Source organism: Sorex araneus, chromosome 1 (assembly GCF_027595985.1).
Source record: "Sorex araneus isolate mSorAra2 chromosome 1, mSorAra2.pri, whole genome shotgun sequence".
Classification (NCBI taxonomy): domain Eukaryota; kingdom Metazoa; phylum Chordata; class Mammalia; order Eulipotyphla; family Soricidae; genus Sorex; species Sorex araneus.
Genome location: NC_073302.1, coordinates 305,783,625 through 305,800,323, shown reverse-complemented (window position 1 = coordinate 305,800,323; position 16,699 = coordinate 305,783,625). Strand labels below are relative to the sequence as shown.

The window sequence follows — 16,699 nt, the reverse complement described above, 5'->3', positions numbered from 1 at the left end:
AAACACCCATCCCTCCACAAGTGCACGTTTTCACCACCAAAATCCCCAGTATTCTCCCCCTGCCCACATTCCATACCTCCTCCTGCCTGTGTGCAGACAATTTGTACAATACTCTCTCTCTCTACTTTAGTTGTCTTTGATATTTCGAGACTTGTCCCACCACTCCTCATACCTGCCAAAAATGCAATGCAATGTGTTCTGTATTGCTTGTTATGGATACAATATAATGTCCTGTGGGAGCTCTTTGACCATGCACTCTAGGAATTTTTAGAAGAGATAAAGTCATGAGTGCTCGCTTCGGCAGCACATATACTAAAATTGGAACGATACAGAGAAGATTAGCATGGCCCCTGCGCAAGGATGACACGCAAATTCGTGAAGCATTCCATATTTTTCCACTCAAAACTTTTATTGCAAACCACAACACCTAATCAGAGAGAGAGAACAAAAGGGAATACCCTGCCATAGTGGCAGTGTGGGGTGGGGGGAGACGGGACTGGGGAGGGTGGGAGGGATGTTGGGTTTACTGGTGGTGGAGAATGGGCACTGGTGAAGGGATGGGTTATCGAACTTTGTATGGGGGAAACATGAGCACAAAAATGTATAAATCTGTAACTGTACCCTCATGATGACTCTCTAATTAAAAATAAACTAATAAAAAATGAAGAAAAAAAAAGATGAAGTCATGAAATTTGCATATAAGTGGACCAACATGGAAAGTATCATGTTGAGTGAAATGAGTCAGAAAGAAAGAGACAGACAGAAAGATTGCACTCATATGTGGAAGAGAAAGTAGCAGGGAGGTACAAGCTTACAATGATGCAACTTCTGGCAGAAATTTCTCTGGACTTAGTTACTAAAATACAGAAATCCCAAACTATGCTGCTGCTAGTGCGGCCTCCTGACCTCATATCTCTTCATTCTCAGCAATGGAAAACAAATTATCAAATGCTTCCTTTCAGCAGGTCTGACTTTGGGAGGGGAAACTCCAAACAATAATAGTGAGTTTTTTGTTGAAATATTGAATGTAATTAAATTAAAGAGAAAGTAAAGTGAAATTTATGAGCTACACAGGCAGGGTGGGGGTAGAGGGTGGGGAGTGGGGAGGAGTTATCTGTGATTCTTGGTGGTGGAATATGTGCACTGATGAAGGGATGGGTGCTCGAGCATTGTATAACTGAGACTTAAGTCTGAATGCTGTGTAACTTTCCACATAGCTATTCAATTAAAAAAATAATAATAATTAGGGTCTGAAGAAATCGCTGCAGCAAGTTGCTCGGGTTCGAAATTCTTTGTATGTCTCTGGATTGTGGCTGTATGGGAGTTTAAGTAGACAGTGACCAGATGTGGTGCCATCTCAGAGTCCCGTCAGGGCCGGGGGAAGAAGGGCCCACTCCTCTCCCATCCCATGAGTCTTGGGATTTGCTGCCACCACAACTCATACCTGGAGCTTCTCACTGACTTCTAGAAAATGGTGGCCACTGGAGTTGCTAGAGGGCAGGCGGAGGGATAGCACCTGCCCCCTTCTGGAGCAGCCCAGCAGAAAAATCCTATTGCAAAGTCCCAGGCCATCTCTGTAGCAAGTTGCTTGGGTCTAAGATTCGTTTGTGTGTCTAGAAATTTAAATTTTAATTAATTTTCCTTATACATAGCCAGTTGTCCTAAGACTAACATGAAAAGAGCATTCTTTTTTTTTGAAATTATTTCTACATACCTGTTGAAAATCAATTTGAGTTTGAATATGTGGATTATTCCTGAAATCTTAATTATAAACTATTAATCTATACATCTATCCTATGCTACTACCATGCCTTGCTGATTACCTTTCTATAAGTTCATGTTTGAGACATTATGAGACCTATAACTTTTTCTTTTGAGACTTTCTTAGCCATTTATATCTTTATGATTTTCATCTGAGTTTTCATCTCTTCTGTTTCAGCAAAGAAGTCACTTGGAATTTTTATAGAGACTATATTGGATCTCTAGATCAATATAGAGAATATTAATAATACTGAGTCTTCAAATCCAGGAAGACAAGATGGGCTTCCACTTAGTTTAGTCCTTATTTCAACAATGATTTGTCTGTCCTTCCCTTTGTTTGGTTAAAGTTATTCCTAAATATTTTAATTTTCTGTGCTACTGAAGAGGGAATTATTGTGTCATTTTTTATATTGCTTATTGCTAGTATATAGAAATATAACAGATTTTGTACATTCATCTGTGTCCTGCAGTGTTATTGAACTCATTTATCAGCTGCAGTCATGCATACTCACAGGTATATAACATGCACATGTGTGTTCATTAGGGTTTTCTATTTATAGGATTTTTTGTTTCAGTTATTACTTTACAATCTGATTAATATTTAATTGTTTTCTTAATTTTACTAGTTTGGTTTCCAGAAAAAATGTAAAGAGGTATTGAGAGGAAATACATTTGTCATTTCTGAACACAGGGAAAGTATTACAATCTTGCCCCATTAGTTATATTGTTGACTGTGGCTTTTTCATACATGCCCACTGTCAGAATGAAGAAGTAATCCTTTTTAAAAAAATGTATCACCACGTATCACAGTTACAAAGTTGCTCATGATTTGGTTTCAGTCATGCAATGTTCCAACACCCATTCCTCCACTGGTGTACATTTCTCATCAACAATGTCCTGAGTTTCCCTCCCACCACCCTCCACCCTCAGCCTACCTCTGTGGCAGTCTCTTTTCTTATAATCCTTATTCTTAATTTGTTATATAAATTGATCATGGGAAGGTTTGGGATTTTATCAAATGTGTTCTCTGCAGTATTTGAGGTCATCCTGTGGTTGCTCTTGTTTTGTTTCATTTTCATTTAATAGGATGTTTCGTATTGGTTGATTTTTTTTTTGAGCAACATCTGGCAGTGCTCATGGTTTACCCCTGGCTGGGATCTGCAATCAGGTCTGACTCTAGGCAGGCCCAGAGGACCAGATGTGGCGCCAGGAATGGAAACTGGCAAGTGCCCTACCCACTGTGCTATGTTTCTGGCCCTCTGCAATGTCTGATCTATGTCTGTTGTAATTACTATAACTTTTGAGGTAAACATCACCTGTTCATACTGCAAAATTTATTTCTTGATTCTCTATCAATTTTATTCAGGGCTTTTGCATGTGTGTCCATAAGGCACATGGTTTTATTTTCATCTGATATATTTATTTGATTTTAATGTCATGAGAGGACATTATTTTATTTTCCAAATGCATATTCCATTTGACTTGATTTATTGGTGCTTGTGGGTGGGGTTAACTTTTCAATTTATTTTTGAGATTTATTCCTTTTTCCAACCTAGAATTGTTCAGTAGATGATGGTGTGAATATTTATAGAAGTTATTTGTTAGGATAAACTTTTATGTCATTAACTAAATAAGAACAGTGCAGTCTACAATAATACAGATGATTCACTGTTTAGAGCAGGTATTTATTTTGTATTTAGCAAAAGCCTTTATTAAATCACTCATAATCCAGAATAGAATGGAAAGGGCAATCTCTGAGAAATGAGTGGTTTCTTCTTTCGGTTCAGTTATTTCTCATCTTCATCATGACAGAATTTTGATTTTATGAGAGGCTGGAGTGATAATCAGGGAGCTAAGACTTTCTTTGCACACCTCAAACTTGTGTTCAATTCTCTGCACTACACATGGGCCTTACACATTTCCAGGAGTGACCCATGAGCACAAGTAGGAAAAAAATCTCCCAAGTGAGCACCCCCAAAAAAGAATTTTAAGGAGTTTATCTTACCAGTGACAAGAACTTTTCAAAAGGATTTTTAAAAGCAAATGTCATATAAAAAGCATCAGATTTCTTGACTTTGGTGAAGCGGTGCAAATTCAAGGCAAAGAGGGACACTTTCTTTTTCTTTCTCCATAATTAAAAAAGTTAATAATTCTATGTTCTCCTTTTACCTGACTGCCATTGGGAAATTTTATAGAATATATTATTGTTCATCACTTAATAGTAATAATATGCATTAACTATAATATACTATTAATAGATCATAAGTATTATTGTTATAGAATTATTATTAATATAATAATATATTATCAATTTTATTTTATTCTCTCACATATACACAGGTTTTCAGTGATACTGATTTGTTTACTATGCTTTTTAAGCCAAGTAAAACTAATTAATAATCAACAACACCATTTTTTTGCCTCTAACATGGAATTATAGCTTACTAACTGGATTTTTTTTTGCCTTTGAGTAGTATAAGTTTTTTGTAGTCTTTGCCTTTCAATACCTTATTAGATATCCTATTTTAACATATTTTCTTCCATTAATAGGTTGCTTTAACATTTTGTCAATGATTTCATTGCTGATCAAACTTATTTGGGTACTGTGTTCCTGTTCATTAATTTCTAGTGACATTTTTATTTGTCATAAAACAATGCGATGTCAAGTTTCCTATATGTTTTCTTCAATCTATAATTTTAGTTCCTATGTTGAATCTTCAGTTCATTTTGAGTTGCTTTTTGTGTGTATGATCGTCACCCAGTTTCCTTGTTTTACGGTTGACATTTCAGTTTTCCCCAGATTTTGTGGTAATAAATTCTTCTCACTGTTCATTCCCTATTGTATGGTTTCAGTTCCTTTGCTGTAAATCAGTTGACCATTTTATGTATGGTTTACTTCTAGGTGCTCCTATTTTTATTCACTGATTTTCATCTGGGGTTAGTTGTGACTTTTTTTGTTTTGGTTTGAGTTACCAGGCAGACTAGGAGCTATTTAAGGGCTACTCTAAGGTCAATGCTCAGAAGTTAATATCTCTGGTGCTGGGGCAGAAACGGGGGGTGGGGAGGCATGTGGGGTAGGAGGAATTGAATGCTGGTCTCCTACATATACTAAGGCTCAGTGATCTACATTCTGGCCCTTGGAATTATTTCTTTCATTTGAGTTCTTTTGATTCTTTGGGAGCCCACACCCAGGAGTGTTCTGGGGACACTCCAGTCTCTGTGTTTGGAAGTCATCTCTGGTGGTGCTTTGGGAGAGAAATACGCAGTAGTATTAGGGATGCAAGGGTTGTCCAACACAGGAGGACAAGCACATTAACTCCTCTTCTATCTCTCTCATGCCACTAGAGTCAGCTTTTGCCCTGTCGTATTGTTTTGATTCCTTCCACTTTGATTTGAATTATAAATCCAAACAGAAATAAAAGAGAATTATGCCTCAGTTTCCATTACAATTTCTTAAGATTATATTTTCTATTTAGGGTCCTTTGTAGTTCCATATATATTTTGGGATTATTTGTCTTATTTCTGTGGGGAAAAATTATTGGATGTTTTATTGGTATTCATTGAACCTATATGGTTTTTGGCATAATATAGACATTTTAGGATATCAACTTTTCCATTCCATTAACACACTATTTTTCTGTTTATTTGTGCCTTCTTAAATTTCCTTTAGCGGTATCTAATAACTTTCAGGGCACCTATCTTTCACATCATAGTTAAATTTATTCCTAGTTATTTTATTCTCTTTATTGCAACTATAAATAAGATTTTTTTCATTGCTTTATTTTTTCCATTTTCTTTCCACTCAATTATAGTGTCTAGGGACACAGCAGATTTCTGTTTATTGGCCAAAGTATGCTTAGCTTATTGAGTCAAGAAAACATTTAAAATTTATTTTGGGTGACCACTTGCATGCGGATACTACAGTTCAACCCCATTACCACAAGATTCTCTGAATATCGCTGGGAAAGCCTGAGCAGAACTTGAGCACTGGTAGGAGGGCTCAGGTAACCCCCATCTCCTATGTTGAAGCAGCAGCATCTCCTTGGGCCTCATAGTGACCTATCAACCCAGTTGCCCAAGATTCACTTAAATGAACCCTTGGGCCTCTCGAACAATTGGCTGATCACACTCAAAATATAAACAAAATGAAATTGTTTTAAAAATATGACACAGAATAAGAAATAAGTTGCTTAATCCCCTGAAGCAATGAAAACGTTAAAAATTAGCCAGACATAAGAGCCACATAAAATGTGACAATTCTATGTGCAATGGGCTAATAGAAGTTTCTGAGAAAATGAGTATAAATAATATACGGTTTGAAATGTAAATTATAAGCATTATTATGTATACACAATCACCTGCTTATTTAGTATGGAATTCAATTTTCCCTGTATTAACTAAAAGTGTACTAAAGATTTTTAAACCAGAAAATATACTATAGAAAAGGTTGGAAAAACGTTCAGGTCTCTATGCTAGAGGAAGTCAATTTTAACAGAAAAAATTTAAATACTTAAGTTTTTCTATTTATTTTCCACTGGCTCACATGTTCTCAGAATGCATTTTGAAGATAACAAAATAGTAATATGCAAAACTGTTTTCAGGAAGTGTACACAAACCCACGAATAGGCTAAGGGAATGGTAATGATCAGTTATAAAAGCAAGGGGTTTATCTGCTTCCTGGAATAAAATTTTTATTCACATGAAACAAAGAAACTGTTTTAGAGTTTCTGTGGTTGAGTTTTGATCTGTAAAGAGGGAGGTCTCAGATATCTCGGGAATAGAACCTAAACTCATAGTTGAGTCTCCTTTTTAATTGCATTTTACTTTTAAATGCTGTTTTATGATTGTAAAAGATTTTCTCATGTGCTTTTGCATTAGAATTTTGACAATCTAGTGAAGAAAGTAAACTAAGTATTATCAGCTTGGTGCACTGGAGAAAATTCAGGATAAAAAGCATCTTGGTTTTATTTTTCTAGTCCACTACAGAAAAGGAATGCATTTAACAAATAGTATTAAAGAATAGATAAAATATGTTATAAAAGTCATTTAATTTAATGGTGAAATTTATATAATGTTAAAATATTTTAATAATATTCCCAAAATTAAATACACTTTTGTATTCAATCTTTCCTAAATTTATCTATTGTATAAATAATTGGTCCTTTCAAAGGATGTAATAAAAGAAATAGAACAAAAAACCCAACAGAGGCAGAATACATATTTTCTTTAATTTATATTGAATATATGACACAACCCCCTCAATGGTTCGCCGCCTCATAATGGTGGGCTGGGGGCAGGGGGTGGGGACAACGGTGCCAACCGGCAAAGAGTGCACCAACAGGTACTGACCAGAGATGCAGACAGGTACATGTTTGTCAGCACACAGATTGTTACAAAATGCCAGTCGACCAAAAGCTTGCATTTGAAAGATGGGGATCACCTGTAAGGACAATTAGAGGCTACTCTAAAATCCTTCGTCACTCTCAGAGAGCCCAGGAAGCTACAGAGAGTATTGCTCTGCCTGGCAAGCTACCCATAGTGTATTCTATATGCCCAAAACAGTAGCGATAATAGGCCTCATTCCTTTAACTCTGAAAGAGGTACCAATACAGCAGCATTGGGAAGGACAAGTAGGGAGAGGCTGCTAAAATCTCAGGTCAAACTAGGCTGCCAAAACAAAGAAGGACTAACATGACTGTCTGTACTTTCAATGCACATATGCTAGCATCAAAAGCATCCATTGAAGAAATGATGGTGCAAGCACAGAAGATCAAATATGATGTCATTAGTCTGAATGAGACAAGAAGGCATTGATACCATCATGCTGTTTTCAATATTGGAGAACTGTTCCTCGGAACATGAGACAGCAGAGATGTCAGTGGTGTCCGTGTCTTCATCAACATGAACTTGGCCATGCACATCAATTTGTTTGAATGCCTAACAACCCAAAATTGGATGCTTACGTTTGAATAGATGTTGCTCATTGTCAATAGTTTCTATCTCCCTCGTCTATGCACCAACATCCAGCTACGATGAAGAAGAAATTGAGAAGTTCTAAATGGAGCTGGAAAAGTTCTATAAAGAAGACCAAACCTATTATAAGGTCATTGTCATGATTTTAATGCAAAGATAGGACCAAGAAGGTCGCATGAAGAAGTCCACATTAGGGCCCACGACCTAGAACAGAATAAATGGGGTGAGAGACTGTCTGAGTTCATCATGTCAACCAAGACCATCCATGGTAATTTGCATTTCCAGAAGGCCTAATCTAAACATTGGACATGGGAGTCTCCCACTGGACAGTTCCACAATGAAACTGACCACATCATATTCAATCAAAGGTTTTGCCAGACTGAAGTTGCTGTTGTCCCAAAATTCCAAACGGGATCAGACCACCGTCTCTTTCATGCAAAATTCTACTTCACAGAGCGGGAAGAAAGTACTGAAAGTTTAAGAAGAGAACTCCCAGAATGACCACCAACTGGGAGCTTTTTGGCACTATTGCAGCGATATTGGAAGATTCTGTCATTGACAACATTGACAAGAAATATGATCAACCGGTTTAGTACTTCTATGATTATGCGAGGAAAACTGAGAGAGAGAAAGTCACAAATGACACCTGTCTTCAGAAATTCTTGAGCTCATTTACCACCATGGATTGGCGCGAGCCTCATGAAATCACAAGCTAATTTCTGAGCTTGAAAAGCTGTGCAGAGAAGTGATAAAGGTAGAGATCAAGGAGAGAAGAGCTGCAGTGTTGGCCGATGCAGCAGAAGCCGGGAAAAGTATTCTCAATGCCTGCCTGATCTTTGCCAACTGCCAACTATAAGACCAAGATGACTGTCCTCTGACATCCTGACAGATCTGTCACATCTTGCAGAAGGCCAATGGTAAAAGTTATCCACGATTTCTACTAGGATCTCTTTGATAGGCATGTCCACCTGCCCACATACCAAATTCCACAGGATGGACATGTAATTCCCAGCGTTCTCCCTTCTGAAATCCGACAGGTTATTTTGTTGATAAAGAAGTGTACAGCACCTGGTCTAGACAAGGTCAGACCCGAACACCTAAGGAATCTCCCACCAGTACTCGTCAAAACACTGGCTTGGCTCTTCACATGCTACCTGTCAGTATGCAAGCTTCTGTCCCAGTGGAAAACTAGTAGGACCATTCTGTTGTACAAGAAGGGAGACATCCACAACATTGGCAACTATGACCCAATCTGCCCGTTGTCTGTTGTCTACAAGTTATCCACTTGAGTCATCCTGAATAGGTTTGGCAGAACACTAGACGAAGGACAACCATGCAAGAAAGTCAGGTTCTAAAAGGATTCAGCACCATAGACCATGTCCACACAGTGACCAAGCTCATTGAGGTTTTGCAAGAGTTCAAGATGCTGCTCTGTCTAACGTTCTTAGATTTAAAAAAGGCTTTTGATTCTGTTGAGACTGAAGTAGTCATCAAAGCTCTAGCTTGAAACAGTGCATTCAAACTCAGTACATCAGGATCCTTCGTGATCTCTATTATGGATTCATCACCATGATCTCTCCAATCTACATAAAAGTGATCATCGACATAAAGAGAGGGGTTCGGCAGGGTAATACCATGTCACCAAAATTCTTGAGTGCCACCATAGAGAATGTCTTGTGATGACTGGAATGGGAAGGCATGGGAGTGAAGTTAGATGGTCGGCAACTACACCACCTCCACTCCGCTGATGACATCATTCTAATGGCACCAAACATTAGCCAAGTGGAATGAATGCTGGCCAACTTCAACCGTGAGTGTGTAAAGGTAGGACTGCAGCGGAATCTCACGAAGACAATATTCATGAGAAATGGAATAGTTTATGATGTTCCACTTACTCTTAATGGAATGAACATCTCTGAATGAAGCAGTTATGTGTACCTATCCTGAGAACTCAGCATGATGAATGACTTGGAACCAGAACTGTGCAGGAGTAAAAGAGCAGTTTGGAACACCTGCAAGAGCATCAAAGAAGTTTTCTTTTGCTTTTTGGTTCACCCAGTAATGTAGGTAATACACCAGGGTTACTCCTGGATCTGTATTCAAGAATTATTCCTGGCAGTGCTTATGGGACCATATGGGATGGTGGGACTCGAACCCCAATTGGCCACATGCAAGGCAAACACCCTACCTGCTGTGCTATCACTTCACCCGCCGAAGAAGCTCCAGGCACATCTTTTCGACTCCATCATTCTTCCTGCACTAGCATATGCCTCAGAGATCTGGGCCCTGGGAAACAGGAAGAAAATGCTATTCAGCTCTCCCAAATAGGAATCAAAAGAGCTATGCTTGGAGTGTGACATTTCATTCAAGTGAGAGAAGGAATCCAGAGTTCTGACCTCCGTCGACAATCAAGAATCTGGGATGCTGCCTTGTTTGCCAAGGTGTCGAAAAATCAGATGGGCCAGACACCTAATGTGATTTGGAGATGACCAGTGGACTAGAGATATTACCTACTGTATTCCACGGGATGTCAGAGGAATGCCTGGCCGCCAACCTGTGAGATGGTTGGACTTCTTCATAAAGACCCTGAATGAATGGTTTGATGTTCTTTGTGTTCCTGGAGTGAGCAGATGCCATTGGGCTACACTAGCACTCGACAGGGAGGAATGGAGACGTTACTGGCACCCACTCAAGCAAATTCATGAGCAACGGGATTGCAAGTAATGCAAGTGATATATTACAAATGTCAAGATAGATTATATATTCTGGGTCTTAGAGAAAACAAAAAATTAAAGGAGAAAGGACAAAAATGAGCATAATAATTAACTCTGGGGTATTGTGAGTGATAGATGTATTTATTTATAATCACTATCCTATGGCAGGAAAACATCAGATCAGTTTATTTTATTTATTTATTTATTCATTTATTTTATTGAATCATCATGAGAACAGTTACAAAGTTTTTAGGTTTCAGTCTCTGTCATACAATGATCAAACACCCATCTCTTCACCAGTGCACATGTTCCACCACCAAGAGCCCCAGTATACCCCCCACCCTGCCTGCGTGGCAGATGATTTTCACTTTACTCTCTCTTTACTTTGATTACATTCGATTTTCAACAGAAAACCCACTATTATTATTTGGAATTTTCCCCCAACAACCAGATCTGCTGAAAAGGCATCATTAGATCACTTGTTTCCTATTACTGATAATGAAGAGCATATGATGTCGCATGGCCGAGACAGCAGCCACGAGGTTTGGGAATCCTGGTATTTTAGTAATTAAATACTAAAAACTTGCTGCGTTCCGAGATTGGTTTGTGTGCTTCTGGGATCATGGCCATTCAGGAGTGGAGGAGCCATTTGTTGGCGGCCACTCAGGGTCTCGTCTGAGCGGGGAGCAGGGCCCGTTCTGCTCCCCCACCGCCATTGTGAGATTTCCTGCATGCCCCATCACTGCAAGCTCCTACCTCTCTGTCCAATTGGTTCCGAAAGGTGGCAGTGACCATGCCGCTGCAAAGGGAAAAAGGCCGAAAGACAAAAACCCTTCCCCTCCCAGGGTGGTGGGGCCATAGCTTAGTTCACAGTCCAGGAGCATTTCTGCCAGCAGCCGCTGTGTTTCCGAGATTGGTTTGTGTGCCTCTGGGATCATGGCTATTCAGGGGCAGAGGAGCCATTCCTGAGTGTTCTTTCGTATATCAAGAAAGGTTTTGAGAAATAGTTCTGGTCCCCACATACCGGAGCCATGTTTGTAGAAGCTCATGGTTGCCAGGATTCCATCTGGAGAAGGCGGGGAGACTGCACCTGCTCTATCTGGGGCACACCGGTGTTATCAGCTCAGTCTGGGGTCCAGAACATTCTCCAGCATTGTGTGCCCGCCAGCCAGGATTCTTCACCGCTGAGTGTGGCATGATGATCAAATCAGTCTATTTTTACATTTGCCATTTCAAAGTAATGGCAGGTCTATGATTTTTTAAAAAGAGTAAGCATTGGTCTAAAATATGATTGAATGAACTGTGTTATAAATGATCAGGTACATCCTTGTCTGTAAGAAACCCATAGACTAAAAAGCATCTTTCCTGAAGGCACAATTAAAAGATACACAAAAATTAAGTTAACACGCTAGCAGAAGCCGTCTTCTTCCTGACGTTTACACTATCACAAGATTTGTATAATAGGCTAGCCGAAGTGACCATCAGACTTTTACATGTTTACTCCATCTAAATACATGGTGAGTTGTGCTTTTTTATTTCCCTGAGGTTCGGTATGCAAAGATGACTAAATCTGCTCACCATGCTGACTCTACTTGAAGTCTGTCACTTGTAGGTGGCTATTTCCTTGCAGAAACGACATTGGATTCCACCCGCAGAGCTGCCCCCTGGGTGGAGATGTTGTTTCTCTTCCCATCTGTTCTTCAATAGGACAGCCCTGTGACCCAAAGAGAGACAGGTAGTGCCTTTAGAGTTTCAAATCCATTCTAACCACAGAATGTTATGCCCGATACATACCAGTGTTCACATTACCCCTGTTTATGTAGTCATTCCTCTTTTTAAGAAAAAATTAACAACAGGGACCGAGCCATTGTATCATATTAGGGTGCTTGCCTTGCACGCAGCCAGCCAACTTCGGTTTAGTCCCCTGTGCCACATATGGTCCCTTTAAACCCCCAGGGAGAGATCCTTGAGCAAAGAGCCAGGGGTCTGTACACCTGAGCACCACAGAGTATATCCTGCAAATAATGCAAACAAAAGGAGAAAGAAAACAGACATAAAAGCCTGTTAAGTTGATATTTAATAAATTATATTTATATATCATATATAAAATAACAATTTATATATATATATTTATATATCACTGTCACTGTCATCCCATTTCTCATCAATTTGCTCGAGCAGGTACCAGTAACATCTCTCATTGTGAGACCTGTTGTTACTGTTTGGGGCATATATTTTTGTATCATATATGTATCAAATATAATAACTATTTCTTTGCTTTTTGGGTCACACCCAGTGATGCTCAGGGGTTACTCCTGGCTTTGCATTCAGGAATCATTCATGACAGTGCTCGGAGAATAATCTGGGATCCCCAGCAACCGAACCCAGGTCGTCTGCATGCAAGGCAAACACCCTAACTGCTGTACTATGGCTCTGGTCCCTAAATATAATAACATTTTATATATTTATATATTATATATATGTTTGAGAAAGAATAACACTCTCAGATATTTTTTACATACAACTACCAAGATTCTTAAATACAAATCAAATTATATTTGTTTATTCCATCATATTGGTGTATGGTGCTGCCATCAGGTCAACCTGTATCTGTGGGGCAAGTGCATCAGCACCTTGATGGTGCCTTCAGACTTACAGATACCCCAAAATTGCTGTTGTGCCTTTGGTTAGACCCCAACAACTTGGGGCCAAGTTTACCAAGAAATTAAGTGGCCGAAAGTTAGGTATGTGGGAGACACACCCACAAACCACTTCTGGCTCAGCTATATAAGCTCACCTCTCGGAGAGCCTGCCAAACTACTGAGGATTTCTCGCCTGTATGGCAGAGCCTGGCAAGCTACCCATGACGTATTTGATATGCCAAAAACTGTACAAACAATGTGCTCTTCATGTTCCTGGAGCTAGCAGATGCCATTGGGCTACACTAGTATGCGACAGGGATGAATGGAGACGTTACTGGCACCCGCTCCAGCAATTGATGAGCAAGAGGATGACAGTGATGACAGTGATTCCGTGATATACATCTAGCAAATTTTACTGGCTATTTCTTTAACTATTCAAATTCAGTTGATTTTGTCACATTCTGTTCAAAATGGTCTTATGTGTTTTTGAACTCTTTTATAATAGGTCTGTTCCTTAATCCCCTTCCAAAGGATAGGACTCTATGACTTTCTTTTTATTGTCATTTTACATTTTTACTGAAAAAACACTTGTGTGCAACTTTATAGTTTTTTGTTTTGCTTTTTGGTTTTTTGACATACTGGCAGTGACCAGGGCTTTCTTTTGATTTTTCAGGTATCATTTGTGGCAGTGTTCAGGTGACCATATGTGGTACGGGGGGTTAACGAGGTTTGCTGTCTGCAACCAAGTGCCAATGAAGAAGACTTTAAGTTTAGAAATATTTTATTTTAAAATATTATCAGAATTGTGTTAGGTCAGGCAAGTAGCCTGAATAGAAAAGAAATCACTTTGAGAGAAGTAAACTTCAACTTAGATTCCAATGTCATTAAAGAAAAAAGTATGCATGTTTGCAACACAAAATAATAAATTACTTAAGAATGAAGTCACCGTGAGTGCAAACAAGTGGAAGTGACAGAAAAAATTAATAGTATAATGATTTCATATGTAAAAATTATTGGACACTAAAAATAATATTTATATGGTTATGTAATCAAACCATAAATACATGTGATTTTATGCTATAAATGACATTGAAAAGGGCATTATAAAGAATACTGTTTAATCAAGTTGAAAATTAGAATTAGAGAATTAGAACTGAGTTATGGAATTATCCACCGAGGGATATTTTAGTGAAACTGCTGTAAACTAGAGATAGGATGGGGGACAGTATTCAAATTGGAGGTGAAAGGAGATTGCCTGCAAATCACTTCACCTAAGCGCTGCGTTTTCAAGGGCAAGAAGAGAAGTGAAGGAAACAGTTATATCTTTAATGTGCTGATAAAAAAAAATGCCCATTTTAACCTAAAGTGTTGTGATCAGTGAAACCATCTTTCAAGAACAAGAACAAAATAAGGGCAAAAGAAGCAGAGGATAAAGACATTGTCGGAAAAGTAGAGATTGTCTAACTTCTAATGGACAATAAAAATTAACAGGGACAATTATCTACAAAATAGGCGGAGAATAGATTGTAAAATAATGATAAACTACAAAATTTGACCGAAAATACAAAAGAAATAGCACAGCGTGATAGTAGGGACAATTCCAACGTTAAATTCAGATCTGTATAAAACATAAAGCTAAATTTTCAGAAAGGAGATTATAAATATTATAATATGTGCATTTGCAATATGATGTGTAATTGCTAATATCACACAAAATAAGAAAAACATTTTCTTTTTATGGGTCACTACCATGAAACACAAAGTTAAAAACATAAAGAAAATAAATTAATAGCATTAATTAATTTAATTAATTACTTAAAATAATTGGAATCATAAGAAAATAATCAGAAGCAAACATATTTCTAGAGAGATCATATTCATTTTAACCAAAAAGAACACCTCTAGTAAATACATCAAAATAAAATTGAAATTTGATTTTTAAAGTTAGCATTAATCAGCAATGAACTACCGGTGAAATCACCTAGAAGGCTTAATGGAATGATAACACTTAGTGATGAAAGATTGAATAAACAAGTACAGAAAGTGTTCAAACACACACACAAAAATGCAACATTATGACACTTCAACATTAGGTTCCAAAGTAGTTAGTAGTGTTCTTCTGGCAGTGTAGACTGAGAAGTGAAGGAGGTATTTTAATATAGTGGAAACATTTTATATCTTGATTTTTGCACTGGTTGCATATGTGTGTAAGGCCTTTCTGTGAGATACAGAAAATCATGTGCTTTGCTTTATTATAATGACCACACGGTGAAAACATTCAGAATAATAAAAATGCAAACTTAGGGGCAAGAATCATAAAAAGTACTCCAACATTAATTAAGAAAAAAATCTTACTAGGTTTCATGAAATAAATTTCAAAACACAGAAACCCTTACTTTTAAATCCTTACAGGTCTTAAGTAACTCATCTTTAAAATACTTGAAAATAAACTGGTAAACTGAGATGGGAAAACCTGTAACTCACCCATCCAACTCAAAATAGAAAACAAGATCAGTTTAATAATCCTGAAGGGACTGACCATCATCATCATCATCATCATCATCATCATAGCGTTGATCATCAAATTTCTCGAGCAGTCTCAGTAATGTCCCCATTCGTCCTAGCCCTGAGATTTTAGAAGCCTCTATTTACTCGTGGTGCTGCATTGGAGGCTCCTTCAGGGTCAGGGGAATGAGACCCATCATTGTTACTGGTTTTGGCATACGAATACACCATGGGGAGTTTGCCAGGCTCTTCCATGTGGGCAGGAAACTCTCAGTAGCTTGCCAGTTTCTCCCAGAAGGAGAACTAGGCCTAAGATTCCAGGAGCTTGTTTTTATAGTCTCCGGATGTTGGCCGTTGGTGAGATTACAGGGCGCCAGGGGCAGTTTCGGGGTGTGACCGCCTTGCTACTGGAAAATGGGGGATCTGGGCGGAAGAAGCCCAGTCCCGATCCAAGCAGGCTTGGAGGTCTCAGCCCTGGGTCCCACACACCTGGGTTCCTCTGCTGGTTCCTTGATGTGAGAGGCTTGTCTGAACATGTGGAGAGGGATCTTGAGCATGGCTGTGGCTAGGCTCCAAAGCCGTGGGAGCTCTGCCCAGGGTGGGGAAGGAAACTGAAACCCACCCCCTTCGAGGGCCTTCAGGAAAGACAGCCAGGCACCGGGACAAGAGTATTTGTTGACATTTTTTGGTTTTGCTCCAGAGCCTATGGTGCTCAAGGATGACTTCTGCAGTGCTCATGGCCACTGGTGCCAGTATCTCACTGGGCCGACTATGTGCAAGAGGGGCATCTCCAGCTCTATACCATCACCCAGGCTGAAGGACCAGGCAATTTTAAGGTAAGTTCTACAGCTATTGAATCATAGATGGTTCAGATTTGGGGGAGGGCTGTCAAAGCAGTACTCAGTAGTTCTAGGCACGTCACTGCTATTCTCAGCCAACTGGGTTGGTGCTTCTGTGGAGCTGTTTGGGCCCTGCCTAGCCAGGGATGCCATGGCAACCCAGAGGTACTGAGGGATTAAGGATTATACCCAGAGATGCTAGGGGGATAATGTGGTGCTGGTTCTGCATCCAGGTGAGGTGATGCAGGCATATCTCCTACCCTGC

At 39.0% G+C, this 16,699-nt stretch overlaps 1 non-coding gene across 1 annotated transcript; it reads left to right on the top strand.

Annotated features, from left to right (window-relative positions):
• Positions 1-288: 288 nt before the first annotated feature.
• LOC129401240 (U6 spliceosomal RNA) lies at positions 289-395 on the top strand. Its single transcript, XR_008628172.1, has one exon. It is a non-coding gene; the product is annotated as a U6 spliceosomal RNA (small nuclear RNA).
• Positions 396-16,699: the final 16,304 nt, after the last annotated feature.